This window comes from Notamacropus eugenii, chromosome 5 (assembly GCF_028372415.1).
Source record: "Notamacropus eugenii isolate mMacEug1 chromosome 5, mMacEug1.pri_v2, whole genome shotgun sequence".
NCBI lineage: Eukaryota > Metazoa > Chordata > Mammalia > Diprotodontia > Macropodidae > Notamacropus > Notamacropus eugenii.
The window spans coordinates 309743161-309758363 of record NC_092876.1 but is presented as its reverse complement, the minus strand read 5'-3'; positions in this window follow the sequence as shown (position 1 = coordinate 309758363).

Genomic DNA, 15203 nt, shown 5'->3' with positions numbered 1-15203 from the left:
TTGATGAGGTATTTGAGAAAAAGCCTATCACAGAGGAGAACATGAAGTCATGTGGCAGTGGATGGTGTGGTGGGAGGTCCAAAATTCAGAGCAGTATAAGAAGCTTCCATTAGTCTGAACAAATTGTAGCCTTCCTGTAATCTTACTTGGGAAGTTACCTGTTTATTCAGGAGGAATGAACGTAGAATTAATAAAAGCTTTCCTGATTTCACAACAAACATTGTTCTTTGTTTCTCACAGTTGGGGGCTTGTTAATTGGCCTCATTTCTCACAAGACCTGATAAAACATCCCCTAGAGCAAGGCCCTTCAGAGTCAGGAGACACCAATTCTAGTTATACTTTTACCAATAACTAGCCGGTGGACTGTGGGTCAAGCATTTTGGACCTCAAGCTTCTATGTGCCAAATAAAGGAGGAGGGCAAGGCAGACTCTAACTTCTTAATACTCTGTGAGTCTATGATTTTAGGGGAGGGCCATCTGGATGGCCCAAAGAGTTTCCCTTGACCAAGGCGGTCACCTGTTTTAGTTTACTTCTCCTGTTTCAGCTGAAGTTGAAAGTCAGTCAGGAAGGAGCTTGACAAAGTGTTTGGCAAGCACTATGATAACCATAACAGCTAGCCTTTTGTCCCTCCCAGGCTATTCCATTCTCCTTGCAGCCTCACCCAGCCTACTTCCGGGCAATTGGGAGGAAAGAACCACCAGCAGGAGGTGCCCTTTCCTCCTGCCTTCCCTTTGTCCTCCTTCCATGGCCCTTCCCCCACCTTGGTTCAGATCTTATGGGATAACTGGTGGTTTTCTCAGTGTGAGGGATTCCTCCTTCTTACCTTCTCTTTGTTCTTCCCCTTATACCAGGCCACTTAGACCCAATGGGCTGGCCTGGTGGGAAGAGTCATGAAGAGTGACACAGTTGCAGTCCTTACCATCTTCATGCTTCTGTGCTCTCCATACTCCTGGGCAAGGTCATCTAAACTGATGAGAGGCCTTAAGTTTTTCCATCCACCCTGCATCTAGACTCTTACATGGGCTGTCTTCCCCACTGAGTGTAAGCTTCTTGGAGCAAGGACTATCTATCTCCTTTTTTTCCATTTGTAAAGGTTTTTTCATTCTTATTCATTCTACTATCGCTTCCAGTAAAAATGTGAATTCCCTGAGGGCAGGGACAGTGATTTTTTTTTTTTTTGTATTCCTAGTGCATAGAAGAAAGCCTTTCTTGACTTACTATGCTGAGTGAAGCAAGCAAAATCCGAACATTATACACCGTAATAGCAACATTGTTTGATGACCAACTTTGATAGACGTAACTCTGCTCAGCAATGCAACGATCCAAGACAATTCCAAGACTCACAAGGGAAAATGCTATCCACATCCAGATAAAGAACTATGGAGTCTGGATGCAGATTGAAGCATATTATTTCTCTCTTTTTTTCTTTCTCATGGGATTTCTCTTTGGTTCTGATTCTTCTTTACAACATGACTAATGTAGAAATAGGTTTAACATGATTGTACATGTATAGCCTATATTAGATTGCATGCTGTCTTGGGGATGGTGGTGTGGAGGGAGAGGGAAAAAATTTAGAACTCAAAATCTTATAAAAGTGAATGGTGGAAACTAAAAATAAATAAATATTTTTTAAAATAGAAGGATGTCTTTCTTATAATAGACTCTAAACAAGTATTTGGTGAATTGTGGGTTCAATTAATACAGAATGAAGGGTTTAGGTCAATCCAGGAGACATTTCACTGAACACTGGGTACATCCTCTTGGACCACTATGGCGTAGTTTAAGTTTGTCTTTGGATCTACCTCTTTTCTTTCTCACTCAGTAACTCCTTAGACTTGATCTCCCAGGCAGCGCTGGTCATACTCTGGACTGTTCAAATCTAAATTTTCATGTATTTTTAAGCATTTCAGTGTCAAGTTCTATAAACTTTTTCTAAATAAATTCTTATTCTAGCAAAGTAACGACCACAAGGAGAGAACCTAGTTGCTCTAAAGTTCAAGTCTCTTTACATGGACAAGTTGCTTTTTTAGGTAATGAAAACTAGATAACTGATATTTTGTGTATGATTAAAAAGGGAAGTGCTGATCACTCAACTGCACTCAAGAGTGTTAATGAACAGATAGTGTCATCCTAGAGTAGAGGTTCTTCAACTGGCAGCCATGGATCTGCAAGGCCTTCAATGCATAGCTTTCAGAGAGTGCATGAACTTGGATGGGGAAAAGAATTACATTTTCTTTTCAGTAACATTTAACTGAAATTTAGCATTTCCTCCAATTATGACTGTAGGCAACAAATCATTATGAGTAATTCGTATTTAATAGTTTGATAGTAATTAGTAATTAATATTGCTCTTCACCAGACTGCCAAAGCAATCTGTGACACAAAGAATTCCTACCGTTAGGGGAAGGTTTCTAGTGGCAAACTTCAGGGCTCAAGGCACAGCCCTCTTCTTGTTAGAAGTTTTTAACAAGTGACTTCATGAATGATATGCCTGTGAAATTTCCAGATGATAAAAGGCTGGGCAGAAGAGCTACATATGGGTGAATTCTAACAAGGTGAAGTGTGATAGGAATAAATATAATATCTCATACCAAAAATCTAATATAGAAACGTTTGGAATAGAGATAATGACTGGAAAGTTTCTGTGAAAGAGACCTGGGTGAAAACACATTGAATCAACAACGAATGTGATCTTAGGATGTATCAATAGAAGTACAGTGTCCAAAACACGGAAGTGATGGTCTCACCGTGATTTGGAGGGGACTATGTTCATTTGGATGGATTTATTCTAGTAACTTTGTTTGAAGTATCAGTCTTATTGCTCTGCATTAGACAACTAATATATTTTAGTTTTTTTCTCTTGAAGGGTTGTGAGAAAAGAAGTAGTTCTACACTTCAGAACAGGAAAAGGAATCTAACATTTAAACCAAGAAGGTCCCAGCAGTACTGGCAGAAACTGAAGATCAAAGGTTAATCTATTAAACTAGAGGGTGAAGAGGATGGGGTTACTACTTTTTGGTTCACATTTGGGTTGAAATACTGCAGCTCCTCCTTGTGGTAAAAAGAGATTCAACATGGTCCTCCTCAGGCTCTAGGAACAGTATTAAAAATTAGATTATCACTGCTCGAAGGTCAAGGAAGGTCAAGCAAGCCTGCAAACAAAAGATCATAGGATCGTAATTTTAGAGCTGAAAAGGGACCTTACTGGCTACCTAGTCTATAGTCTTCCTATGTTTTACAAATGAGGAAAGAAAGGCCAAGAAAGATCTTGCCCAAAGTGATACAGGTGGTAAGTGCTGGAGTGGGGAATTAAATAATACTGGGTTGTCTGATACCAGATCCTGAGCTCTAGACTCACAGCTTTTAGACACAAGTAAAAAGATAAGAAAGGTAGCCGCCCCCCAAAATCAGCAGGCCACCTCCACTGAAGAATTCTTATTTGTAGTGATAGAATTTGACAAGGGCAGTGTTGTCAGATGGAGTTAGCACAATGATAGTTGCTATTTTTTTTTCCTTCTCACACCTTTATTGGAATTTCACATTTATATGATTGAGGATGGGAATCACGGGGAATGCAAGGATTTCTTATGAGATCAGGAATTGGAGACTACCTTTTTCTTAGAATCTGATTTTGTCGAGCACACCAGATGGACAGATGGAGAAATCACACATACACACACACATACACACACACACACACATACATGAATCACAATTCCAAAGACCATGTCTGTGATTCTCAATGCTTAAGGCAATACCTTGCACATAGTAGGTTTTCAATTAATACCTACGGACTGACTTACCATCTTATGTCAGGTGCTAAAAATGACATCTCTTTAGATTCCTAAAGCATACATTTGGTCATGTTTTCTCAAAAAGCTCCAGTGAATGTTTATTGCATCCAGATTAAAATGAAAACCACTATGTTATAATAGCAAGTATTTACTTAGCACTTTTAGGTTTGCAAATAATTTTATAAATGTTGCGAGTAGGTCCTTATTAGCCTGAACCATGAATCCCCCTGAATGTATGTATTCAAATTGATATTATTCAAAATTATAACTGTGGAAAATATGTATAGCTGCTATTCTGCAGAAAATTTAAGGTTTTATAGTGCAGGGAAATCTAGATGAAGAGTATCATTCCATAGAGAAATATCTTTAATCAACTTTATTGCAGTTCACAAGGGGAAAGGGAGAATAGCTGTTAGCAGGGACAGTCTTGCTATGTGGCCTCCCTGTCTGCCGTGCATAGTACATAGTGAGGTATCCATGCTCCAGCTGAAGGCCTAGAACCACCAATATATCCTCTAAGACAAAGAACCTGCATGATATCAATGGGTGACGGCCATGTTATCTATAGGTAAGAGTATTTTCTAAAATATCTAATAGGGAGGGACATAGGAAGTAAGAAGAGGAATAGGGAAGTAGGGATAGGAAAATTGGAATAAGAAAGCAGGAAAATTCACTCTAATAGTACCATTCCAGTTAGAGGGCTGAAATGGGATCTGTGACTATATGGTCAAGTCAGATTTCATGGGATAACGGGATTATATTTTAAAACGTTATTTGGTGATCCTTAGCACATGCTTATGTGTTACTAAATATTGAATATTTGGGTTCACAGACAAAAGTTTAGGGCTAGGTTAATGACAAGAACAGGACATTGACAGGAAGACTAGGTTCTGGTACTGGCTTTGCTACTTACTAATTTACTGTGTAATCTTGGGGAAGTTATTAAATATCTCTGACCCTCAAATGCCTCATCAATATAATGATGGGAGACTATGGGGTGGGCTTGGAATCAGGTAGGGCCCTTTTAGATCTAGCTCTGTATGGCTTGAAGCTTAAAACATGCTATTCCTATAATCTTATATGAGAACGTGGAACCAGTTTTTATGGGATAACCCTCACATGTAGACTTCAAGTCTAAGTTTAAGCCACTTTGTAATAGAGTCCACTCAAAAACACAGTTTATAAGTCTATACTGACATATTTATTTTTACCAAGCCAACCAAGGACACATTAGTCAAAAGCTAAAAGCATTTAAACAAATGGCATAACCAATTTAGCCAGGAGAAAAGATTCTCCTATTCACAGGGGTACACTTTCCCATAAATTACCAGCATAACTAAAGGTAGAATACACACACACACACATTGACGAGACATTGAATAGGAATGTACTTGAAGGAGGGGCATGGCCAGAGAATATGTGTGAAGTGACACACGAAATACGGGATTTGGAGTTAGAGAATTTGAATTCTGATTCTACTGCTCCCTGTATGACCCTGAGCACTCTACTTAACTTCTTAGGGACTCACTTTCTTCATCTGCAGAGTGAAAGGGCCGAACTAAATGACCTCTAAGGTCCCTTCAAGTTCTAAATCTATGAATTATGTGGTTTAGGCATACATAGGAGGCAAAAAAAAAAAAAGACTTTTTAAGTGACTACACTCAAAAAAATAATGAACAAAAATCAATTTTCTATGCCTCTGACCTACATCCTCCCCCCACTTAAAAAAACAGAAAACCCTTGTAACAAGTGTGAATAGTGAAGCAAAACAATCTCATTGACTCTGTCAAAAAAATGTCTTATTTTTGTACCCTGAGTTTATTTGCAGTCTGACTACATGCAGATGGATGGATTTGTTCAGTTATGTTTGTTTAAATACTCAATCTCTTTATTTTGCATTAGAAGAGAGCTAATATAGTTTCTTTTCCTCTTGAAGAGTTGCTAGGACAAGAAACAGTTCACAATTACAGACTGCCTTGCAAAGCTGTGGCTTATCCTGTAATGTCATCATTCTCCTACCGCTAAGCAGTACAATCTGAATCTGTGTTAAATTATCTATGGTGGTGTCCAAAGAGCTGCAGCTCTCTAGCTTCATTTGCTGTCTTTAGTTACTCAGTCTGAAGAGGACTGAAGACCACTTGATGCTTTGTGCTACCATCTGCTGAGACTAAAAGTACTGTTAAGCTGTCCCTATTAAGGAAGGGTTAAGTTCTTTGAGTTCAGTTCTGCCCAAGGTGTTGACTGCACTGTGGCTCCCCCAGCCTGGCAGCTTTCCTCTCCTGACTGCTGTTCTAAGTCCCAGGTCCTGGCCAGTTATCTTAATACAGTGAAGAAATGATGATCTCAAATGGAACACTGAATGAGTTTAGTGTCATAGCTGAACTTCTAATCTCTGGGTAATGCTGGCAGAAAATGAACAGTTCTCCAGAGGTTAAATGCATATATTATTATGATGGGTGTCCAAACATGCTTGGTATAACATGTTTTTACCATATTTACAGAGAAATTTTCCTACTCTTAATATAAACCCCCTTAAGCTTCATTTGATCAATACTGACAGAAATCACTTGGACTGACTCAGGACCACTAGTTTGCTGTTGACCAAAATGACATCACTATGTCAGGGTCAAGGTGCTGACAGCGTGTCTGCTTGTGGTTGATCAGACCAATATAAGCTCAGAAGGGAGGGCACATTGGTGGAAGGGGCAATGAGAATTGATTAAGCTGCTGTGGTTAGGCAGATAGTCCATATGAACATTTGGAGTGAAGATAGCTCTAAATTTGCACATTGCACCTTTCTTTTGAGCTCCTGAGTTTTGAATATAGCCAAATATAAAAGCTCCTAGGTCATAAGAATGTGAAAAGATTAAAAGAGAAAACAGTACTTCAGCAAACACCCTTCACCAAAAAATCAGAAAACAAAAATTAAAACCAGTGACACTGAAAACAAAAATAGTCCAGCGTAAATCAACTGTGGGGTATGCTTATTTTGGTCATTTTCAAAATGGACAGATTTCACAACACTAGTCATTTTAGGTAGCTTAACAATCACAAACCACACTTTAGGGCAAATATGCTTTAGAACTTTTTTGATGGTCTCCTCAAATGGAACTTTACACTGAAAGTTCTATGAAATGCTTAAAATAGGAATCAATGTACCACCCTTAGTTCTGCCACTTACTTGTGTGAACTCCAGCAAATCATTTAACCTTTGTAGGCCTGTTTTCTTATCTGTAAAATGAGAATATTGGACTAGATCTTTAAGGTTCTTTCCAGCTTTAAGTACTTTATGATCCTTTAATGTATCTAAGAAAATTTACAAATAACTTTTAATGAACACTAAACACTTACAGGTTATAAATCTGAGTGATGGTAGTAAGACATACAGGCCCCAGATCTCTCTCCTATTCAAACTATCGCAGATATATAAAATTTTCAACATTAGAAATGTATTTCTTTGGTTTATGGCATTGTCTACCACTAAAAATAACATGTCCTCAGAAGCAATAATGGACTGGACTTTTCTTACAGAAATGATCTTAATTCTCCACCCCACCCAAGTCAGCTTGAATCTGTAGACTAAATTTTCAAGTGTGAGCTTTTACACATGACAAACACTACAAATCAGGGCTTGACTTATTGTTTTGATGCCTAGATTTAAATGATAAGAGAAAATGTTTGTAATGTAGATTAAATTTAAAAATCTGTACTGGATACAATTCCATTCCCTGATCCTCACCCAAAAGTTGTTTTTAAAATTTTTTTATTTATTAATCTTTTTTTTTCATTTTTTAAGTTTTCAGCATTCATTTCCACAAAATTTTGAGTTCCAAATTTTCCCCCCATCTTTCCCCTCCCCCCACCCCAAAATGTCTTGCATTCTGATTGCCCCTTTCACCAATGTGCCCTCCCTTCCCTTGTCGCTATCTTCTCTCTTGTCCTGTAGGGCAAGATAAATATCTATACCCCATTACCTGTATTTCTTATTTTCCAGTTGTACACAAAAACAATTCTCAACATTTGTTCCTAAGACTTTGGGTTTCAACTTCTCTTCCTTCTTCCCTTCCCACCCATCCCCACTGAGAAGGCAAGCATTTCAATATAGGCTGTATACGTGTAGTTTTGCAAATGACTTCCATAACAGTCATGTTGTGTAAGACTAACTATATTTCCCTCCATCTTATCCTGGCCCCCACTTCTTCTAATCTCTTTTAACCTTGTCCTTCTCCAAGAGTGGTTACTTTTAATTGTTCCCTCCTTCCATTTGCCCTCCCTTCCATCATCCCCCCCACCCTGCTTATCCCCTTCTCCCCTACTTTCCTGTAGTATAAGATATATTTCATACCAAATTGAGTCTTCATGTTATTCCTTCCTTGAGCCAAATGTGATGAAAGTAAAGTCGCCTTCTTCCCTCTCACCTCTCCCCTTTTCCCCTCCATTGGAAAAGCTTTTTCTTGTCTCTTTTGTGAGAGATAATTTGCCCCAATCCATTTCTCCCTTTCTTCTCTCAACACATCCCTCCCTCATCCCTTAATTTTATTTTTTTAGATATGATGCCTTTTTATTCAACTCACCCTGTGCTCTCTGTCTCTCTCTCTTTCTCTCTATATGTATGTGTGTGTGTATAATCCCTCCAACTACCCAGATACTGAGAAAAATTTCAAAAGTTACAAATATTATCTTTCCATGTAGGAATGTAAACAGTTTAACTTTAGTAAGTCCCTTGTGATTTCTCTTTCCTATTTACCTTTTTATGTTTCTCTTGATTCTTGTGTTTGAAAGTCAAATTTTCTTTTCAGCTCTGGTCTTTTCATCAAGAATGCTTGGAAGTCCTCTATTTCATTGAATTACCATTCTTTCCCCTGAAGTATTATACTCAGTTTTGCTGAGTAGGTGATTCTTGGTTTTAATCCTAGTTCCTTTGACTTCTGGAATATCATATTCCAAGCCCTTTGATCTCTTAATGTAGAAGCTGCTAGATTTTGTGTTATCCTGATTGTATTTCCACAACACTCGAATTGCTTCTTTCTACCTGCTTGCAATATTTTCTCCTTGACCTGGGAACTCTGGAATTTGACTACAATATTCCTACGAGTTTCTCCTTTTGGATCTCTTTCAGGAAGTGATCAGTAGATTCTTCCAATATTTATTTTGCCTTCTGGTCCTAGAATATTGGGGCAGTTTTCCTTGATAATTTCATGAAAGATGATATCTAGGCTCTTTTTTTGATCATGACTTTCAGGTAGTCCCATAATTTTTTAATTGTTTCTCCTGGATCTGTATTCCAGGTCAGTTGTTTTTTCAATGAGATATTTCACATTATCTTCCATTTTTTCATTCTTTTGGTTTTGTTTTGTAATTTCTTGGTTTCTCATAAAGTCATTAGCTTCTGTCTGTTCCATTCTAATTTTTAAAGATCTATTTTCTTCAGGTTGTTTTTGAACCTCCTTTTCCATTTGGCTAATTCTGCTTTTTTAAAAACATTCTTCTCCTCATTGGTTTTTTGGACCTCTTTTGCCAATTGAGTTAGCCTATTTTTAAAGGTGGTGTTTTCTTCAGCATTTTTATTTTTGGGTCTCCTTTAGCAAGTTGTTGACTTGCTTCTCATGATTTCTTGCATTGCTCTCATTTCTCTTCCCAATTTTTCCTCCACCTCTTACTTGATTTTCAAAATCGTTTTTGAGTTCTCCCATGGTCTGAGACCATTGCATATTTAATTTGGAGGTTTTGGATACAGAAGCTTTGACTTATATATCTTCCCCTGATGGTAACATTGTTCTTCCTCATCTGAAAGGGAGAGGACACCTGTTCACTAAGGAAGTAACCTTCTATAGTCTTATTTTTTTCCCCTTTTTTGGGCATTTTCCCAACCAGTTACTTGACTTTTGGGTCCTTTGTCAAGAACAGGGTATACTCTGGGGACCTGTAAGATATCAGTTCCTCCAAGGTGGCACAATCGAGGGAGAGGCATTTACTCTCTGACCTGGCTCCAGGCTGATTCAGATTGGTTGGTCAATTCCCTCAGGGGCCTTAGGTGGGGCAGGGTGATACTCAGGGCTGAGGTTCAGATCAGCTGCTCAGTTTCCCCAGAGGCTTTATGCTGAGCCGCTCCAACACTGGCCCTGCCTGCTGCCTGGGCCACCACTGTAGCTGTCACCTGCTGCTGCCGCCTCCCTGCCTGGGGCTGAGGCTAGGGGAGGACTCTGCTTCCTTATTGCTATGGTTGAAAAAGCCCTCTCACTGATCTTTGGTGCCTGTGGGTTAAGGGATCTGAGAACTGCTGCTGCTGGTAGTGATTTTGTCCCAAAGTCTACCCAGGTCCTGCTTCTTCCAGTGCCACGTGGCCCAGGCTGGGTTGGGCTCTGTTCCATGTCTGGTATGACAGACCTTTCCCATCAGCCTTCCAGGTCACCCTGGGCTGGAAATCTCCTCCACTCTGTTGTTACGTGACTTCTGCTGCTCTAGAATTTGAAAGTCTTTCTTCACAGGTATTTTATGGGCTGTGGGGGAAGAGCTAGAGTATGTGCATCTTTCTACTCTGCTATCTTGGCTCCCCCCTCCCCTCCCCCCCTCCCCTGAAGTTGTTAAACATTTATCAGCACACTGTCAGTTATGCTTCTCAGGCCAAATCTTTGCTAAGTTCCAGTTTGAATGAGATTTCATCCAGGTTACCAAATTTGCCTATTAAAAATGACATTTATATAGCATTTTAAAGTTTGCAAAGCATTTCACATACTTAAGTTGTTTGGTTCCTCATCTTTCTCTCTACCCCGACTCTCCCCATCCCCCCATCCTTAGCTCAGTTAATGTATCACAGAAGCAGATTAATGTGCTAACAGGTATCACTCAGCAAAGTAGCTATTTTTATACACGTTTCACAGGTAAGGATGCTACATTTCCTTACCATCTCAGGAATGCTAAAATGACCTGCCTGTGGTCAAAGATGGGAAACAACCCCAGCTCTTCCCAACTCTAAGCATAATAATATTCTTTCTTTTGGTCTGGACCTGTGATGCTAAAAGACTTAAGCATTATTCTAATCTACAAAATTTCCAAATGAGTTAAATGGAACACACGTAGCAAATCTTTCCTTATGGAAGAGGATATCTCACATTTCTTATTCAGGATGATCTGAATTCAGTAGGGATGAGTGTTTAACATCTTTTGCCTGGATTATTGTAGTAGTGTCCCAATTGTCCTGGTCCCTTCCTCCACACAACTGTCAAAGGGACATTCCTAGAGTAATAGGGATGACCGTATCACTTTGTACAGTAAGCTACAGGAGCTCTCTCTTGCCTCTAGGATTGAGTGCCTTATTTTCTCTAGGGTTCTTTGGCTTTGAAAGTCTAGCTCCAGCCTAGCTTGCCAGACTAATCATATGGCATTCCCTGTCACGCACTGTGGTCCAGTAAAACTGGCTGTCTTGTCACTGCCCATATAAGACGTTCCCATTTTCTGTCTCTTTGCATGGGCTGTTTCCTGGAATGCACTCATTCACCTCTTGGAATCCTTAATGCTTACTAGCGGCTGGCTGGACCATGGTAGATGCTTAAGTAATGTCTATTGAGGTTGACACAGGCTCCTTTGCTAGCCCTACTGTTCCTGGGTCAAAGTGCACAACTCATGGTGACTCTTCCTCTGATAAACAACAAACCTCTTTTTCTTGGGAATCTGTTATTCATTTATTCTGGTCACAATTCAGCTTAAAAATCTCCCTTACTATATTCCTTTATCAGTTTTTTCTTTACCTTTTAGTTCTGTTATGTATTGATCCCAAAGTTCAAATAACCAAGATCATTTAGAAGGGGAAGGATATAAAGAGCAGGGCAAATGGTTCTGAAGAGTGCAGTTGAAGAAGGTGATAAGGATTTTACCAGACCAACTGTATTTGGTGATTCCCTCCCTAAAGTAACCAAAAGTTATGTGTGAACACATCCTCTCCTATGCTAAAATGGGTGGGGCAACTTGGAAGGGCCTGTGACTGTTGGGAATGAATAGAGCTGATGATCAGAGTGAAGAGGAGGGCTCTGGGTTCAACCAGCCAGTAAACAAGGCAGGGTAGAGAGAAGGAAAGGTTCCTTACATGTTCTGCTACTACTGGGTTATATAGAGCCCAGTGGGATATTTTATTTCAGAACCAAGAACAAAAATATTGCTGACTTTATACTGAGTATGATATATTTGACATAATGAGGGTAATATGTTAATTGTTGATAAGCAATGCCTATGAAAAAGTATCTAATCACTGTGTGGACTCCTACCAATTAAATGGTTATTGTATTACTCTCCCATCCTAAAAGTCAGCAACAAGTAGGAACCAAATTCACACTTATCATACTTTTTTCATGATCCCATCCAAGGGACAAAAAGTTAATGATTATCAACACTGTCACAACAGAACCTTTAAGTCTCCCACAAAATAACTGCCCCAAAAGTCTGAACTTTAAATTACTAAAGCACATCTTTATTTTGCAATTGAACAAGTAAGTTGCACAACTATATTTATTTTCAAGTTTTACCTAAACAACTCTTTCTCAACAGAAATTAAATATAGCCACAAAATGTTTAACAGCATCTCATGTGATATAATGAAGTTTTTCTTAAAGACTAAAACAATATTGGTTAATGAAAATGAGTATTTTCATCCTGGGAATTGCTGGTATTCTGTAGATTATTTTGTTGTCTTGATGGCAAGAGTTTTCATCTTTGCTGAGATGAAGACAAAATACACAAACTCCTTTTAAAGCATACAGTAAATAGCTGCAGTGACAAAAAGCGCAATGACAATTTCATATTGTCCAGTGTTGATCAAGTTCAAGTTTATACATTTTTTTTTTCATCTGAACCCTTTGCTCTTTTGCCATAGGGAGTTTATTTGATAAGTTCTGAATATAAATAAATATGTATTGGGAGGGGGAGTTTTTGGTAACAATAGGAAGTCGTTAAAATTAATATAAAAATCCACAGGACTAATTTCAGCTTTCAAACGATCAGTTTACAAACTTGGGATAGTTAATTAGGCAATGTCCAGTTCCATGGAATCTGATAAATAAAAAGGGCAGGAAAAACATGAAACTCTATATTGTAATTAGGAAATAATTTCTGCTAGGATGAGGATATGGATGAGATTCTTTTTTATTACACAGAGGCTAGCACCAGGAAAACAAAAAAACCAAACCAAAACAACCAAAATTCTAAACATTCTCTATACACAAATAATCTTTTCAAAAATTACTATTTAAAATGAGATCACTGTTAAATATACAGTGAAATGTCTGTCCCAAAATTAAGCCTACACTGTAGAAAATAAAGACTAGCTTTTCTTATTTGATAAGATAACATGGATGGTAACTGCAGCGTCCTGATGCTGTAGGGCTGGGCAGTTTGTTTCTTTGTAGCAGATATGTTCTAACATACAGCAGAAAATGAAACAGCTTAATATAAACTGTTTTAACCCCTTACGCCCCATTTTTTGGCATGTGCCTCAAGAGTAAAAAGGGTTAGGACTTTTTTTTCTTAATTGTACTGTTGTACATTATCTACTTATCTTTAGTTATCAAAACCTAAAATAAGTTACAAGTACAAAAAATACGTATTTCCAGGTATTTATGTAATGTCAAAATAATGCAAAGCAGAAATGTTCATACTAAACAAAGCCTGTCTGCAGCTGAGAGAACCCAGAGTTCAGCAAGGGGAAGCCCTTTGCAGTTTTTGTAGTAAATAAAATTGCAGAAAGGTGGACAACTAAGATTATGCCAATTGACTTTTAGAGATATTCAGTAAATTATAAATTGATATTGTCAAAGCATTTGTAGTTGAGTATAATTTCTTTTTAATGCTACATGCTGATTAAATTCCTTTTCCAGAATTTTACTCCCTCTCATCTACCCCCCCCCAGCTAAAACAAAAAGTCAGTAGTTAAGCTTGATATAAAGTGCTACTATTGAATTTACAGGAAACAGTAGGTTCAAATTTGGTTTATTAAACAGAAAACTACGTGGCACCACTAATTTCAAACCCAACTATGGGAAGAAAATTACTGCTGAACGTTGGAAATGGATAAATACCAGGAAATTTAAAAAAACACTCTTCTAGCCCAGTATTAACTTGATTAAGTATATAACTTGAATGTAACATTTCCAGGAGTGAACAGATTTAAGGAACCTGAATTTTCCACTTAAAGAACATGGCTGTTTGCAACTCATTCCTTACTCTTTAAACTCAGTTTGGCAAGTCTGCATCTTTAACTTTCTAAGGTCCCTATGTTGACTTTGGTGATGGGGGCTCCAATTAAAACATACTTTGCTATAATTGAACTAATGTAATCAGAATCCTCTTATTCCTAAGTGCCTCTTGGTGAAAGATTTCATTTAGTAATGAAGCATTTCATTCATGGCAAACACAATGGATAATAATTCACTGTTTTTTTCAAATCTTTTAGGACTGGGAAGCCTTTAATTTTTTAAGGAACAACTGGAAAACAAAGGAAAAATAAGCCCCACAAATATTTAGAACATTTCACTTTCAAGGAAACCTAACTGTTCAAAGTAAACCTGGTTATTAAAACAACTGGAAGATAATTGAGAGAGGTTAATGGATGGCAAGAGTAGGGGATAAAAATTCAGCCTCTAAACTGTAAAAATTACAAGAAATGATCTATTGGACTGCTATTTTCTAGAGGAACTGCTACATAAAATGATCGTTCAAAAAAGTTGGTTTCATATTTTAGTTTCTTTGCAGATGAGCCAGTAAATCCTTTAAGGATTACAAGCAATCAATAGTTTGTGGTGATAATTTGGACAAAATAGTCTTGACTGAACATGACTCCTAGAATTAAAAAACCTAACCACTTTATTGCTTCAGTGTACTCCATTTAACTCAAATTCATTGTATTTGTTGTCTGTCCTAAACCAAAGTTATAACCTTCAAAATGTTTGCCTGAACTTTTGGATACCTTAGTGACAGTTCCATGAGATATCACCTCATGTTAAATACACAAAATACACCAGAAAATATTTGAAAATATCTTCCTTTTCTCAATTTCTTTCCATACATGTCCCCATTCTATATTTCAGAATTCAAGAATACAAATCTTCTACACTTAAAAACAATATGCTAAAATTTTTACAAATGATATATGGCCTTTAGAGTTTTCAATTCTAAAGCCAAAAGGAAAACAAAATGACAAAAAAGAAAATCTGTACATCATACGCTGTCACAAAATTCAATGATATTGCTCTTATTTACAATACAATGAAAACCACTTAATGTTAAGTTGCATTTTGTGTAAGGGAAGTTAACAAACTTTTTTTCTTTTCCTTTATATACTCTGCCACCTTTTTTTTTTTTTAAAGAAATGGTATGAAAATAACTATTTGTAAAATCCAAGTCATAATTCTAAACACTTA